A 15,122-nucleotide genomic window follows, 5' to 3' on the forward strand; every position below is an offset into this window, starting at 1 on the left:
CCTGATGTAATATTTGATATTGACTGCCCCCCACATATGCCCCAGTGAACAAAACCCAATGAAATTGTACTAAACCCCCAAAAAAGCATATTATTCTATTATTCTGTTGAGGCTAAACCTCATGTGCTAAAGTATTTTTATTCTTTTTTCTCGCATTGTGATATTCTAGTGTACAAAAAAACACACTATATTTTATAAGAACATTGTATTTTACCAAATTAATTTCCTTTAGTATGTGATTAACTAAAGGTTTACACTCTTATGGAACTCCCCCATTCTTCACCAAGTGAGAATACAGCCAGCGTGTGGAGCATTTTCTTCATACTTTCATTGAAGGGTTACCTACTTTTTAAAAAAAAAAAAATAAATAAGGTAGACTAAGAAATCTACAAATTTAATGCAGGAAATCAGCAAATTATCCAGTAGTTACTGAAGAAAACGCCTTATTTTACAATTTGATACAATTTGGTAAAGCAAAGTTCTTCCTACAATTTGTCTTAATTTACATAGGCCTAGATTTGGAGTTTGGCGTTAGCCATGAAAACCAGCGTTAGAGGCTCCTAACGCTGGTTTTAGGCTAACTCCGGTATTTGGAGTCACTCAAAATAGGGTCTAACGCTCACTTTTCAGCCGCAACTTTTCCATACCACAGATCCCCTTACGTCAATTGCGTATCCTATCTTTTCAATGGGATCTTTCTAACTCCGGTATTTAGAGTCGTGGCTGAAGTGAGCGTTAGAACTCTAACGACAAAACTCCAGCCGCAGGAAAAAAGTCAGTAGTTAAGAGCTTTCTGGGCTAACGCCGGTTCATAAAGCTCTTAACTACTGTACTCTAAAGTACACTAACACCCATAAACTACCTATGTACCCCTAAACTGAGGCCCCCCCACATCGCCGCCACTCGATTAAATTATTTTAACCCCTAATCTGCCGACCGCCACCTACGTTATACTTATGTACCCCTAATCTGCTGCCCCTAACACCGCCGACCCCTATATTATATTTATTAACCCCTAATCTGCCCCCCACAACGTCGCCTCCACCTGCCTACACTTATTAACCCCTAATCTGCCAAGCGGACCGCACCGCTACTATAATAAAGTTATTAACCCCTAATCCGCCTCACTAACCCTATAATAAATAGTATTAACCCCTAATCTGCCCTCCCTAACATCGCCAACACCTAACTTCAATTATTAACCCCTAATCTGCCGACCGGAGCTCACCGCTATTCTAATAAATGTATTAACCCCTAAAGCTAAGTCTAACCCTAACACTAACACCCCCCTAAATTAAATATAATTTTAATCTAACGAAATTAATTAACTCTTATTAAATAAATTATTCCTATTTAAAGCTAAATACTTACCTATAAAATAAACCCTAATATAGCTACAATATAAATTATAATTACATTGTAGCTATTTTAGGATTAATATTTATTTTACAGGCAACTTTGTAATTATTTTAACCAGGTACAATAGGTATTAAATAGTTAAGAACTATTTAATAGTTACCTAGTTAAAATAATAACAAAATTACCTGTAAAATAAATCCTAACCTAAGTTACAATTAAACCTAACACTATACTATCATTAAATTAATTAAATAAACTACCTACAATTACCTACAATTAAACCTAACACTACACTATCAATACATTAATTAAATACAATACCTACAAATAACTACAATGAAATAAACTATCTAAAGTACAAAAAATAAAAAAGAACTAAGTTACAAAAAATAAAAAAATATTTACAAACATAAGAAAAATATTACAACAATTTTAAACTAATTACACCTACTCTAAGCCCCCTAATAAAATTACAAAGACCCCCAAAATAACAAAATGCCCTACCCTATTCTAAATTACTACATTTCAAAGCTCTTTTACCTTACCAGCCCTGAACAGGGCCCTTTGCGGGGCATGCCCCAAGAAGTTCAGCTCTTTTGCCTGTAAAAAAAACCATACAATACCCCCCCCCCAACATTACAACCCACCACCCACATACCCCTAATCTAACCCAAACCCCCCTTAAATAAACCTAACACTAAGCCCCTGAAGATCTTCCTACCTTGTCTTCACCCTACCAGGTTCACCGATCCGTCCTGAAGAGCTCCTCCGATGTCCTGATCCAAGCCCAAGCGGGGGGCTGAAGAGGTCCATGATCCGGCTGAAGTCTTCATCCAAGCGGGAGCTGAAGAGGTCCATGATCCGGATGAAGTCTTCATCCAAGCGGGAGCTGAAGAGGTCCATGATCCGGATGAAGTCTTCTATCAACGGCATCTTCAATCTTCTTTCTTCCGGATCCATCTTGCAGACCTCCGACGCGGAACATCCTCTTCTCCCGACGCCTACTAGCCGAATGACGGTTCCTTTAAGGGACGTCATCCAAGATGGCGTCCCTCGAATTCCGATTGGCTGATAGGATTCTATCAGCCAATCGGAATTAAGGTAGGAATATTCTGATTGGCTGATGGAATCAGCCAATCAGAATCAAGATCAATCCGATTGGCTGATCCAATCAGCCAATCAGATTGAGCTCGCATTCTATTGGCTGATCGGAACAGCCAATAGAATGCAAGCTCAATCTGATTGGCTGATCGAATCAGCCAATCGGATTGAACTTGATTCTGATTGGCTGATGGAATCCTATCAGCCAATCGGAATTCGAGGGACGCCATCTTGGATGACGTCCCTTAAAGGAACCGTCATTCGGCTAGTAGGTATCGGGAGAAGAGGATGTTCCGCATCGGAGGTCTGCAAGATGGATCCGGAAGAAAGAAGATTGAAGATGCCGTTGATAGAAGACTTCATCCGGATCATGGACCTCTTCAGCTCCCGCTTGGATGAAGACTTCATCCGGATCATGGACCTCTTCAGCTCCCGCTTGGATGAAGACTTCAGCCGGATCATGGACCTCTTCAGCCCCCCGCTTGGGCTTGGATCAGGACATCGGAGGAGCTCTTCAGGACGGATCGGTGAACCTGGTAGGGTGAAGACAAGGTAGGAAGATCTTCAGGGGCTTAGTGTTAGGTTTATTTAAGGGGGGTTTGGGTTAGATTAGGGGTATGTGGGTGGTGGGTTGTAATGTTGGGGGGGGGTATTGTATGTTTTTTTTTACAGGCAAAAGAGCTGAACTTCTTGGGGCATGCCCCGCAAAGGGCCCTGTTCAGGGCTGGTAAGGTAAAAGAGCTTTGAAATGTAGTAATTTAGAATAGGGTAGGGCATTTTGCTATTTTGGGGGTCTTTGTTATTTTATTAGGGGGCTTAGAGTAGGTGTAATTAGTTTAAAATTGTTGTAATATTTTTCTTATGTTTGTAAATATTTTTTTATTTTTTGTAACTTAGTTCTTTTTTATTTTTTGTACTTTAGATTGTTTATTTCATTGTAGTTATTTGTAGGTATTGTATTTAATTAATGTATTGATAGTGTAGTGTTAGGTTTAATTGTAGGTAATTGTAGGTAGTTTATTTAATTAATTTAATGATAGTATAGTGTTAGGTTTAATTGTAACTTAGGTTAGGATTTATTTTACAGGTAATTTTGTTATTATTTCAACTAGGTAACTATTAAATAGTTCTTAACTATTTAATAGCTATTGTACCTGGTTAAAATAATTACAAAGTTGCCTGTAAAATAAATATTAATCCTAAAATAGCTACAATGTAATTATAATTTATATTGTAGCTATATTAGGGTTTATTTTATAGGTAAGTATTTAGCTTTAAATAGGAATAATTTATTTAATAAGAGTTAATTAATTTCGTTAAATTAAAATTATATTTAACTTAGGGTGGTGTTAGTGTTAGGGTTAGACTTAGCTTTAGGGGTTAATACATTTATTAGAATAGCGGTGAGCTCCGGTCGGCAGATTAGGGGTTAATAATTGAAGTTAGGTGTTGGCGATGTTAGGGAGGGCAGATTAGGGGTTAATACTATTTATTATAGGGTTAGTGAGGCGGATTAGGGGTTAATAACTTTATTATAATAGCGGTGCGGTCCGCTCAGCAGATTAGGGGTTAATAAGTGTAGGTAGGTGGAGGCAACGTTGTGGGGAGCAGATTAGGGGTTAATAAATATAATATAGGGGTCGGCGGTGTTAGGGGCAGCAGATTAGGGGTACATAAGGATAATGTAAGTAGCGGCGGTTTACGGAACGGCAGATTAGGGGTTAATAATAATATGCAGGTGTCAGCGATAGCGGGGGCGGCAGAATAGGGGTTAATAAGTGTAAGGTTAGGGGTCTTTAGACTCGGGGTACATGTTAGAGTGTTAGGTGCAGACGTAGGAAGTGTTTCCCCATAGCAAACAATGGGGCTGCGTTAGGAGCTGAACACAGCTTTTTTGCAGGTGTTTTTTTTCAGCTCAAACAGCCCCATTGTTTCCTATGGGGGAATCGTGCACGAGCACGTTTTTGAGGCTGGCCGCTTGCGTAAGCAACTCTGGTATCGAGAGTTGAAGCTGCGTTAAATATGCTCTATGCTCCTTTTTTGGAGCCTAACGCAGCCTTTCTGTGGACTCTCAATACCAGAGTTATTTTTATGGTGCGGCCAGAAAAAAGCCGGCGTTAGCTACGCGGGTCGTTACCGACAAAACTCTAAATCTAGGCCATAGTCTCTAGTTTAATACATTAAACAACTTTCTACAAATCTGTGAATTGTATTTCTCGTTTAAGCCACAGCGGGAGTAAAGACTTAAAACTGTTACATACATCAAACTTATTAACTAAATAAGAGTACAATATTAAATGTCTGAAATTAAGACTTTACATATTGTGAAAAATAAGGTAGAAAAATATTTTAATAGCCGATCAATAAGCAAAATAGATATTAGAAGCTAATTGGAAAGTAAAATAAATTGCACACATATTTTAGATTTGAAAAGGTGGATATAAATACAGGTTTGTTATAAGGCTTTGCTTTAGAATGCTTTCTACAGTGAAAATTCCTAAGGCCTCTTGCATCAAACACGTTTTCCATCATTAATCTGCATTATATGTAAGTTCCCTAATCATCTTATTATATAATAAACATTTGTGTTTAGCAAAAGTGATTTATTTGTCCTACTACTAAACAACAGTTTATGCAATTCCTTCATATACAGTACATTACACTAAATAATAGAGGAACAAAAATGTGACCCAACTTAAAAAAAGTCACACATATAATAACAATTCTGTGCAAGTATCAGTCATACTACATGTCTAGAACAATATAAATAGAAATGTATTATTTGCTCTAAGACAAAATAATACATTTTCTTGTGTTATCTGACTTTGTTCAAAAAATGAAAATCACATTAACTTTAATTTGGAATGAAAATACATTTGAAGCCTCGCTTTACCTAATGTGTAAGGAAGGTTTAGCAAATAGAACACATGAAATGAAGCATACTATACCTTTAGTACATTGTGTTAAAGAGATGTGGCTTCTGATAAGTCAGTAGCAAAACAATGTTTTTAAACTGGTTACCGCTTCCTATTCTAAAGTATAGGATCATTGATCATATTTCACTACTGAAAGGGAGCAGTGGCAAAGACAAATTGCTCTTTCAAAATCTTTTTCTGGAATACAGTAGCCCCAAAGGGATTGAATGACTAGATTAATTACTGTTGTTTAATTTAAACTGGCCATTCTTTTGATGCTTTTTGTCTCGCACCACACAATGTTATGACCAAGGTATCAATATGTTTTCTTATTGCTCTATATTTTTATTTACTTAGATTTTATATTTTTTATTTTTATTTTACCTTTATTCAATACATTTTTTTTCCAACCTATTATGTGCACATAGCTTATTGTAAATCTCTTGACAGAATTATAGGGACATTTATCTCAAAGCATATATTAGCTTAAAGGGACATCATTTTTTTCTAATCATGAGTTATAAAGAGCATGGCATTTTAAGCAACTTTCCAATTTACATCTATTGTCTAATTTGCTTCATTCTCTTGGTATTCTTTGTTGAAAAGCATACCTAGATAGGCTCAGTAGCTGCTGATTGATGGCTGCACCGTGTGATCGACTCCCTCATGTGCATTGATATTTCTTCAACAAAGGATATCTAAAGAATGAAGCAAATTTGATAATAGAAGTAAGATGGAATATTGTTTAAAATCGTATTCTCTACCTGAATCATGAAAGAAATATTGTGGGTTTTATGCCCCTTTAAGTATTGTATTGTTTTAAGATCTTTTAATACTGTAATTTTGTTAGCCCGATTTTCAAGGTTTAGCACGTCAAGAATAATTTAAATATACTCCTCATGAAAAGTGATATAAACTCATGTTCCTGGTCTAATTTGCAGTTGCCAATTATGAACTGATATATATATATATATAAGTTTGTTAAATGGACTAACCAATTAGTGGGTATAATGTTGCCGGTTCAGGTACATTTCACCATTCTTTAGTATGTTAGAGACGCAGACGTCCTGGAAGGAAATGGAACAGCCACACTCTTCAGAGGTATTTTAGGCAACATGTCCCTTTAATCATTAAAAAGGTGTCTGCTTCTTATATACCTAGAGTTTCTAAAGTCCTCATTTCAAATGTTCAAATAAAGAAAAACATCTACAAAATTCAACTAGACAGTTTCCAAAATGAATTTTTCAAAGGAGATATTCTGTTTTATCTTAACTTGATCTGTTCTCTGAATAATAGTTGTATGTCAAACAGTTTATGAAACAGTGTCTGTCTGAAAACAAATATTTTCATGGTGTTGAAAACACTGGTCCATTTTTTCTTATAAAATGAAGTATAATACTCTAAAACAGCATTTCCATAGCCCTCTGGAACACCTTATGTGCATCTAAACCTAGAACTTCTATGGAGTAGCACAACTATTTTTTTGAGAACTCAATAGATAAATCTCCATAATTAAGAGAGAAACATTTACATATAAATCCATATACATATAGCCAAATAAATATATTATTTATTAATGTTGTATATGAAAACTTAAAATATTTGCAACACCTCACAACACCATTATAAAAGAATAATGGCAAACATCTTTCTCCAGTTTTGAGCCTTTCCTCAGCGACTTGACAGCACAAAATTTTCAAATATAAATTATTTCTCACCACTTAAAGAGAAAGTAAAAGCTTTGGACCAGATTATAAGGGGAGTCCTAGGGCACGCTAAAGGAATGCAAGTCACACTTAATATTCTCCAGTTATTCTGTTTTACCATAGACTTGTGATACCAGATTGCATGCTAAACCTAGCATGGTCCAACGATAATGATAGTGCATCCTGCACAATCAACAGCTCTCCACTTGTAATCTAGGCAGGAATGCATTGTTTTGCAGTTATCTAATAGGGACAGCTATGTAACATGGTTAGCCTTGAGAAGTCAGCAGGTGCTGTTCAGGTTCTGAGAATTACACATTACTCAATTTACAGAACTAAATTACATGAAAAAGGTGCATATCTCATGATATTCTTTGTTGAAGAACATACCTAGGTACAGTAGCAGACCTTTTTAACAGAGGACCCTGGTGCAAAATATTTGTTGGGCCTCCGAAGGTAACTTAGTTATAAGCAATGGTAATAATGTACTGCTTCTCTGTATCTGTGATAATGAGCACGCTGCACTTTATAATGATACCGAGTATTTATACACTGGTAGTGGGCACAGTGTGCTGTATAATGATATGGTTTTAAATACACAATACCCTGATGAGTACACTGCTCTGTATAAATATGATGAGTATGTATGCACTGATGAATATGCGGTGCTGTATAATGACAGAATATCTATACACTAATAGTGAACTTGCTGCACTGTTTAATGATGTATCTATTCACTGATGAGTATTCTAAGCAGGGTAATGATGATGAGTCTCTATATACAGATAATGACCACATAGGCACACACTTATGTATAAACTGGTTGCTATAGGTCCCCCAGCACTTGGGACCAGATGCCACTGCACCTGCTGTACCAATTATAGTTCCGCCCCTGCCTAGGTAGATAGAATGAACTTGTCTGCAGCAGTATATGACAGCAGTATGTAAAAACACTGCTGTCATCTATTGCTCTTTCAAATGTAAAGGACTGTAAAAAGCATTCTTGTCAAACTGCTGCTATATTGTGTTCCAGACATGTACAAGCTTTTGATTCTACAAGTAAATTTGATAGATAGAAATAAATTTGATTCTCTATTTTTTTTAATTTTAATTTTTTTAATTGTACACTCTGAACCGTGGAACAAAAAATTGGGGTTTTATGTCCCTTTAAACACACACAGTAAATAACAGTGCTGGATAGAGAACTAACCATTCTAAAAATGGAGTCTTAATAAAACCTATATATAGGGAATTTTTCCGCATCAACAGTGTTACAAAAAACATGCAGTTCTGTACAGACTTGCAACCCTATAGAGCTCTTGATACATTGTTGCTTATTAAATACACTTTGCTTAGTAAATACACCTTTGGTACTACGTGATCAGACTTTCCACCTGCCCTACCTATTTTATAATATCTAACATTTGCAAAAAATATTCAGGTTTAATTAGTATTAAACCTATGAACTATTCCCAAAAATCACTAACAATATTTTAAACGTTATTAATAATGTTTACTAATAAAGTTAAAACATCTTAAAGGGGCATAAAACCCCAAAAGTTTCTGTTATCAAATCTTTGTTTTCTTGTTATCCTTTATTGCAAAGCAGGAAGATAAATTCAGGAGTGTGTGCACTGTCACATAGTGCTCCAGACATGCATGCTACATATCTAGATATCTCTTCAAGAAAAATAACATACAATTGTATTCTCTATCTGAACCATGAAAGGAAAAAATGGGTTTCATGTTCTTTAAAGCAATATGAAACCCAAACATTTTCTTTTGTGATTCAGACAGAGCATACAATTTAATTTTCTTTCCAATTTACTTCTATTATCAAATTTGCTTCATTCCCATGATATTCTGAGTTGAAGAAATACCTAAGAAGGTGTATGAAGCCATACACGGCCATAAATAGTGCTTCCATCTAGTGTTCTTGCAAATAGATAATATTCTTACTGTCCTGCTTTTCAACAAAAGATACCAAGAGAACAAAGACAATTTGATAAGAGAAATTTGTTTAAAATTGCATCTTCTATCTGAATCATGAAAGAAAAATGTTGAGTTTCAAATCTCTTTATGTATAGCATAGAGAGAAGCTTCCAAAGTTGTGTACTATGTAGCACAAGTGCCATGTGTGATGATTAAAAACTATATAGGATCTGACTTGAAATGTACAAGTACTTTCTCTTACTAGGTCTCTGTAATATGCCATTCTTTAACCCCTTAAGGACCAGCGACGCACCCTGTATGTCACTGGCCTTTTTTTGGAACTTGATTGTTTTATAGCGCGGTCTTGCCACCAGAGTTGAGACTGCTCTATTCCAAAAAGCCTGCTGGAGGGAGGGTATTAATAGCGTCTTCTTGCTAGACTTGTGCTATTATGTCCTGAAAAAACCTTTAACGACCAGTGACATACAGGGTACATTGTGGTCATTAAGGGGTTAAAGGACAATGTTTTCCATATGAGAAGAAAAAAAGAGATAGACCTTGTGGTTGCAAATCTCATGATAAGGATTGCATTCATCAGAGAAGATGCTATGGGCTCTATTTATGAAGCTGTGTATGCATCTTCAGACCCCTTACAGTACAGGCTTGTTCATACAAGGCTGAATCCACATATGAAAAAATGGTCATAAGAACTGATCCGCCCAGGGTGACTGGCAAGCCTCAATCTCAAATGATTGTTTGTTGGCACTGGATGTTTTTTTGCTCCCCACAAATACGGGCGGACAGGTAACCTAGCTGGAAAACTTGACCACCTGTACTATAATAAATGGACCCTATAAGTTTAAAAACAAAACAGTCTTTTCTTATTTATGCACAAGAGCAATCATGTAACACAGACTGAAATAAACTGTTTTATAGATAGGTGAGTCACTGCCAGCTGCTTTATCTCAATCTGATGTTAATATTTGTTGGTTTTGTGAAATAAGTACTATTGGGTGGGTGAGTAGGTTGGTTTAGTGTCTACTATGAGGGGTAGAATGTTTCACTGCTGGAGTAAACATAGTCATGCAAATTATTTTACAGCATTTTGAAATTTGACGTCATTCTATTCTATTAGAAAAAGCTTACAATAACTTAATTATCACAAACTTTCCAATAATTTAATTAATGGGAACAGTGAGTAAAAATCTGCATTTTTAGTTTTATGTCAACGTGTTGAATGGTTTGATTAACAAAAAAATATATAAAAAAAATAGTATAAAATACTGACATTTCACCATGTTACATGTTAGGCACTTCCCTTGTCAGTCAAGAAGTTTATTTGCTCCTGATCAAAGTCGTCAGGTCTAAGGTAATTAATATGTGGTAATATCGCATTCTTCCACTTAATGGGGCCATTGAGTATGGAAATTCAGTATTGTCAGTCTGCTATATTGCCAGATGGTCATACCACTCTACATTGCTATGGCTTGTTTTCACAAGAAGCTGAAGTTATTTATTGAGCTACATTTATATAAAATACAGCAGGATCCGGGCATATGCTTTATAGACTCATTACAATTTGATCCATATAATGTCATTGAAGTATAGTTTGGCAATGAAGAAAAGGGAATTATTTATTTTTACTGAGATGAATGGAAAAAGCTTGGATCTAAAAAAAAGTCTTCAGAAGTGTAGTTGACATTTACATATAAGAAGTAGCAGTTTTGCAAAGGAAAAATTTGCTTTAAGACCTTTGCTAAATTACATATAATCGACCATCAAGACATGCTATGAATTTAAATGTTAAATATATGCAGTCATAGAATTCACAGATTGCCAAGAAAAAGCATATTTTAGACAGTATTGAAAAATATATATTCAGAAAATATAGCACATTGGTATCAGTTTCTCTACATTTCATCCAGACTATTTTATATTAATTTTGATCATTTTTATGGTTACTTTTAGGGATTATTTAATTCAAAATATATATCTGTTAAAATTCTTCTTTTTTTAAAGCCGTTTTTTATTTTTAAACCATAATTTTTACAATCTTAATCGATAGGACACACAAAAAGTTTAACTGTTAATGAAAATTGTTACCATACAAAATTTTCTATGAAATTTGAGGATGAAATTTGTCCATACTGGAGCACTCCATTGGGTTGTTGATGGATGTTCAAAACAAAAGTGAAATCAGCAGCAAACAAAATTATAACAAGGTTAAAGGGACAGTCCACCACCAGAGGTCAGGTAAGAGGACGCAAGATACACCCGGCAGTGACTTTGTAATCAAACACAGGGAATCCATAAATACTAAGCGCATACCTCCATTGTGAGGAGCAGTCTGAGCTCAGCACTCGGGACTGTTAGTGTTAGAAACTTTTAGTTGTGGTCATAACTGTTTCAACAGATTCAGATACCCAGGAAGTTTTTATTTTGTGTTTAACCTTATGCCATATAAGTGTTTTAACCATATGCCATTTTAGGACTAATGTATATTTTTTAATATCAATCAGTAAAATTATTTTTTAATTTACATATAATGGTATAGTATTGCATTCATTTGATCCATATTGCATTTATTTGATCAATATTATATCCATACCCTAGCTCTTTAGCACAACCCATCCCCACACTCTTCTAGATTTCATTCTTTATTACTGTTATTGGGAGAAATAACGGTTGTCTCGGGATAGCTTAAGGATACATCTAAGGGAGGTTCTTTACCTGTTTTCTGAAAGGGACAGTCTACTCCACAATTTTTATTGTTTAAGAAGATAAATAATCCCTTTATTACCCATTCCCCTGTTTTGCATAACCAACATGGTTATATTAATATACTTTTTACCTCTGTAATTACCTTGCATTTAAGCCTCTGCAGACTGCCCCTTCTCTCAGTTTCTTTTGACAGATTTGCATATTAGACAATCAGTGCTGACTCCTACGTAACCCCATGGGAATGAGCACAATGGTATCTATATGGCACACATGAACTAGTGTTGTCTAGCTGTGAAAACTGTCAAAATGCAGTGAGATAAGAGGTGACCTTCGAGGGCTTAAAACATAACATATGAACTTACAAAGAATACCCAGAGAACAAAGAAAATTTGATGATAAAAGTAAATTGAAAAGTTATTTAAAATTGCGTGCCCTATCTGAATCATGAAAGTATAATTTTGACTAGACTGTCCGTTTAAATTAGGACAACTTGGAAATATATTTTCACACTGTTATGTTTCTAGTCCTTGTAAAAAACTCAACAATAGAATAATTTTGATCGGCTCCATTGAAATACATGCAATATTTTTTATACCAGGCCAGGGATAAGTGTCATAAGATACATGTATGAATAGTACATTTTGCGCTCTAATTAATTAGTACTTCACTGAGACCTTGATCCATTTCAATGCATTTGTTTGTCATTCCCTGTAAAGCATTTGAATTTAATATTAAATAGAAAAATAATAATTTTATAAATATTATAATTTAATTTAAATGTATTTTGTATTACAATGTTTAACAGAGCTTATAAATCTATACATTTTTAAATTGCTTTAGCAATATTTTAGACTGGGGTATACATATATACATAATAATAATAATAATAATAATAATAATAATAATAATAATAAAAAATATATGCAATGAAGTCAGTTATATAACGAACATACATTATTCCATTTAATGATATTTTAGTGAAGAAAATGCTGTGAAAAATTATATTAAAAAATGACCTAAATTATTAGGCAATATAGGTTTGTATACTTGGCTATATAAAGCAAAACACGAATAGCAGATGTTTTTTTTTTCCTTCTTTTTTTTCTGGCAAACAAATAAAAAATCTTACATCCAGTTTTAGGAGGTTTTCAATTTCACTGTGGGCCAGGCTTCCCCTAGGCTTTCATACAGATTCCCTAATGAGATGATCCCTCCCTTAGTAACTCTAAGCAGAAGCGTTCTTCCTGAGAGAAAAGCTGCATCTATGCACAGATGGGCCTTGATGGATCCTAAAAGGGAGGCATTACCTGCTGAAGTCACTGTGCAGCCACAATTATTGCAGGTCTCTGGGTTCATTGTCAATTAGAGTGGCAGTTAAAGCGAGCAGCAGCTGTGACAGATGGCTGGGCTCCAGCTATGTTGTGGTAATGGGACCATAGCCAAATCAAATCTTTTCTTCACTCTAAAAACCACATAGTTGTCAATTAGTCACAATGTGTAGAAAAGAAAGCATCTTTTCTACAGAGGGGTCATTTATACATATTCTTCTATCCCTTGCTCTTGGCGTTTGAAGTAGTGATTTTGTTTATTATAAATTCACTGATGGCATAGTTTAGCAGCAATTTATGGGCACAAATCAATTTCTATGAAATGCTTGCTCTGCATGAGCTTAAAATAAGTCTCCGCTATTGCACCATTTCCAATAAGCTTTGCATTTTTTATTTTATTTTTTATTTTTAAAAATGTAAGTGATATTTTACTATATATATAATGTATATTTAATAACATAAATAATACTTTGGCATTGTATAATTTTGCTGAAAATTAAGGCATGCCATTGAGTTTTAAGCTTATTCAAATTTCAAATTCAAATTGTTTCACTGCTATACTTTTATAGAATATTATTTTTAAACTGACTACATAAAGCGATTAGCCTTTGGAACTAATTAATTCATTTTTATTAATTAATTAATCCCAAATTTTTAAGTTTGTCTATTCAATATGATATATATTTGTATGTTATATAAATATATATGAAAAGGTTGTTCATGTTTTACCTTAGTCTTCTCAAATTTCCATAATGTTGAATCCATTAACACAATTTTGTAATGCTGTGTCAGATGCATTTTTTAGTGTAGCTGAAATTTGTATTGAACCTTCAGATGGCAGAGAGTTAGGGGCAAAAACATAAAAATGAATTCCGTAGTCCAAGAAAGGTTTAGTGTAAAGGGACATTAAATTCAAAATGTAATTCCCCAGTAAATGCATAATTCATTGTAAAAAAAATGCAATGAATTTCGTTAATTATTTTTTGCCTGCTTTTCCTTTCATTTAACTCTTAAAACTGTTGTTTTCCACTGTGCCCAGAGGGACTGGAGTGAATGCTGCTGATTTCATATCTCTGACCCTATAACATTCTACACTGTCAGAGCTCCCAACTATAGCGTCTTATGAGATTGTCACAGTTTGGGAGCTGTGTCCTGCTGCCACTCAAAATGCTCCCTATCTCTCTCCTTTAATCTTGGTTTATTTAATCCACGGCCTTAGAGTTCATCAAATCCATTCTTGTCATTCCTAACTCCACCTATGTCATGCTTTACCCCACCCACAGAACAACAGTGACTCTGCCCCTGTGCATCATGGCTCTGCATGCACCCTGACCCCAGGCCCAGATGGGATCAGGAAAACATTTGAAAGTAGGCACAGTGATAGCTTGATCAGTCTAGGACATTGGTTTTCAAACATGTCCTCATGCCTCCCCAACAGGCCAGGTTTTCAGGATTACCTTGGGTGAGAGCAGGTAAAATAACCATGTTTCTAATCAGCTGATTATGTCACCTGTGCTCCAGTTCAGATATCCTCTAAAAACCGTCTAGGAGCTCTGATATATCTATGTTAAAAAAAAATTGCAGTTACAAGACTTTTGTGTAGTGTTGTATTAAATAAAAAAACTGGCCTAGTAGGAAATCTTTTTTGAAAACATTGTTTGTTGAAATTTGTTTTCAGTGGCCAAACCCCACCCCGGTAGTTGCCTTTTTTGGAGCAGTGAGACCGGACTTGGATTTTATCCAGTCCTCTGTGCTGAACCCAATTAGGGACATTTAGGCTTATAAATAAAACTCAACATTTATTGAGTTATATTACAACTATATTGTACATTTTTAATTTTTAATATATATATAAACATTTTACAAACTCAAAATGTACTGTGTCCTTTTAAAAGGCATGGCAAAAGAGATAAGATAAACATACTCATTAAGCTTTTTAAACGTTGTGTTCCTAAACATAACTTATAGAATGTGCACTACCAAAATGCCAGCACATTTATTTTGTGTTATTATTGCTTGCATGTATACCACTCTTACATTTTACTTTAAAGGAATAGTCT

At 34.9% G+C, this 15,122-nt stretch overlaps 1 long non-coding RNA gene across 1 annotated transcript; it reads right to left on the reverse strand.

Annotated features, from left to right (window-relative positions):
• Positions 1 to 270: 270 nt before the first annotated feature.
• On the reverse strand, positions 271 to 13,061 carry LOC128655298 (uncharacterized). The gene is made up of 3 exons (XR_008401752.1): positions 13,042 to 13,061; positions 5,987 to 6,073; positions 271 to 345 (listed from the first exon to the last, which is right to left on the reverse strand). It is a non-coding gene; the product is annotated as an uncharacterized LOC128655298 (long non-coding RNA).
• Between the last annotated feature and the right edge of the window lie 2,061 nt (positions 13,062 to 15,122).

Source organism: Bombina bombina, chromosome 4, assembly GCF_027579735.1.
Source record: "Bombina bombina isolate aBomBom1 chromosome 4, aBomBom1.pri, whole genome shotgun sequence".
In the NCBI taxonomy this organism is placed as follows: Eukaryota; Metazoa; Chordata; class Amphibia; order Anura; family Bombinatoridae; genus Bombina; species Bombina bombina.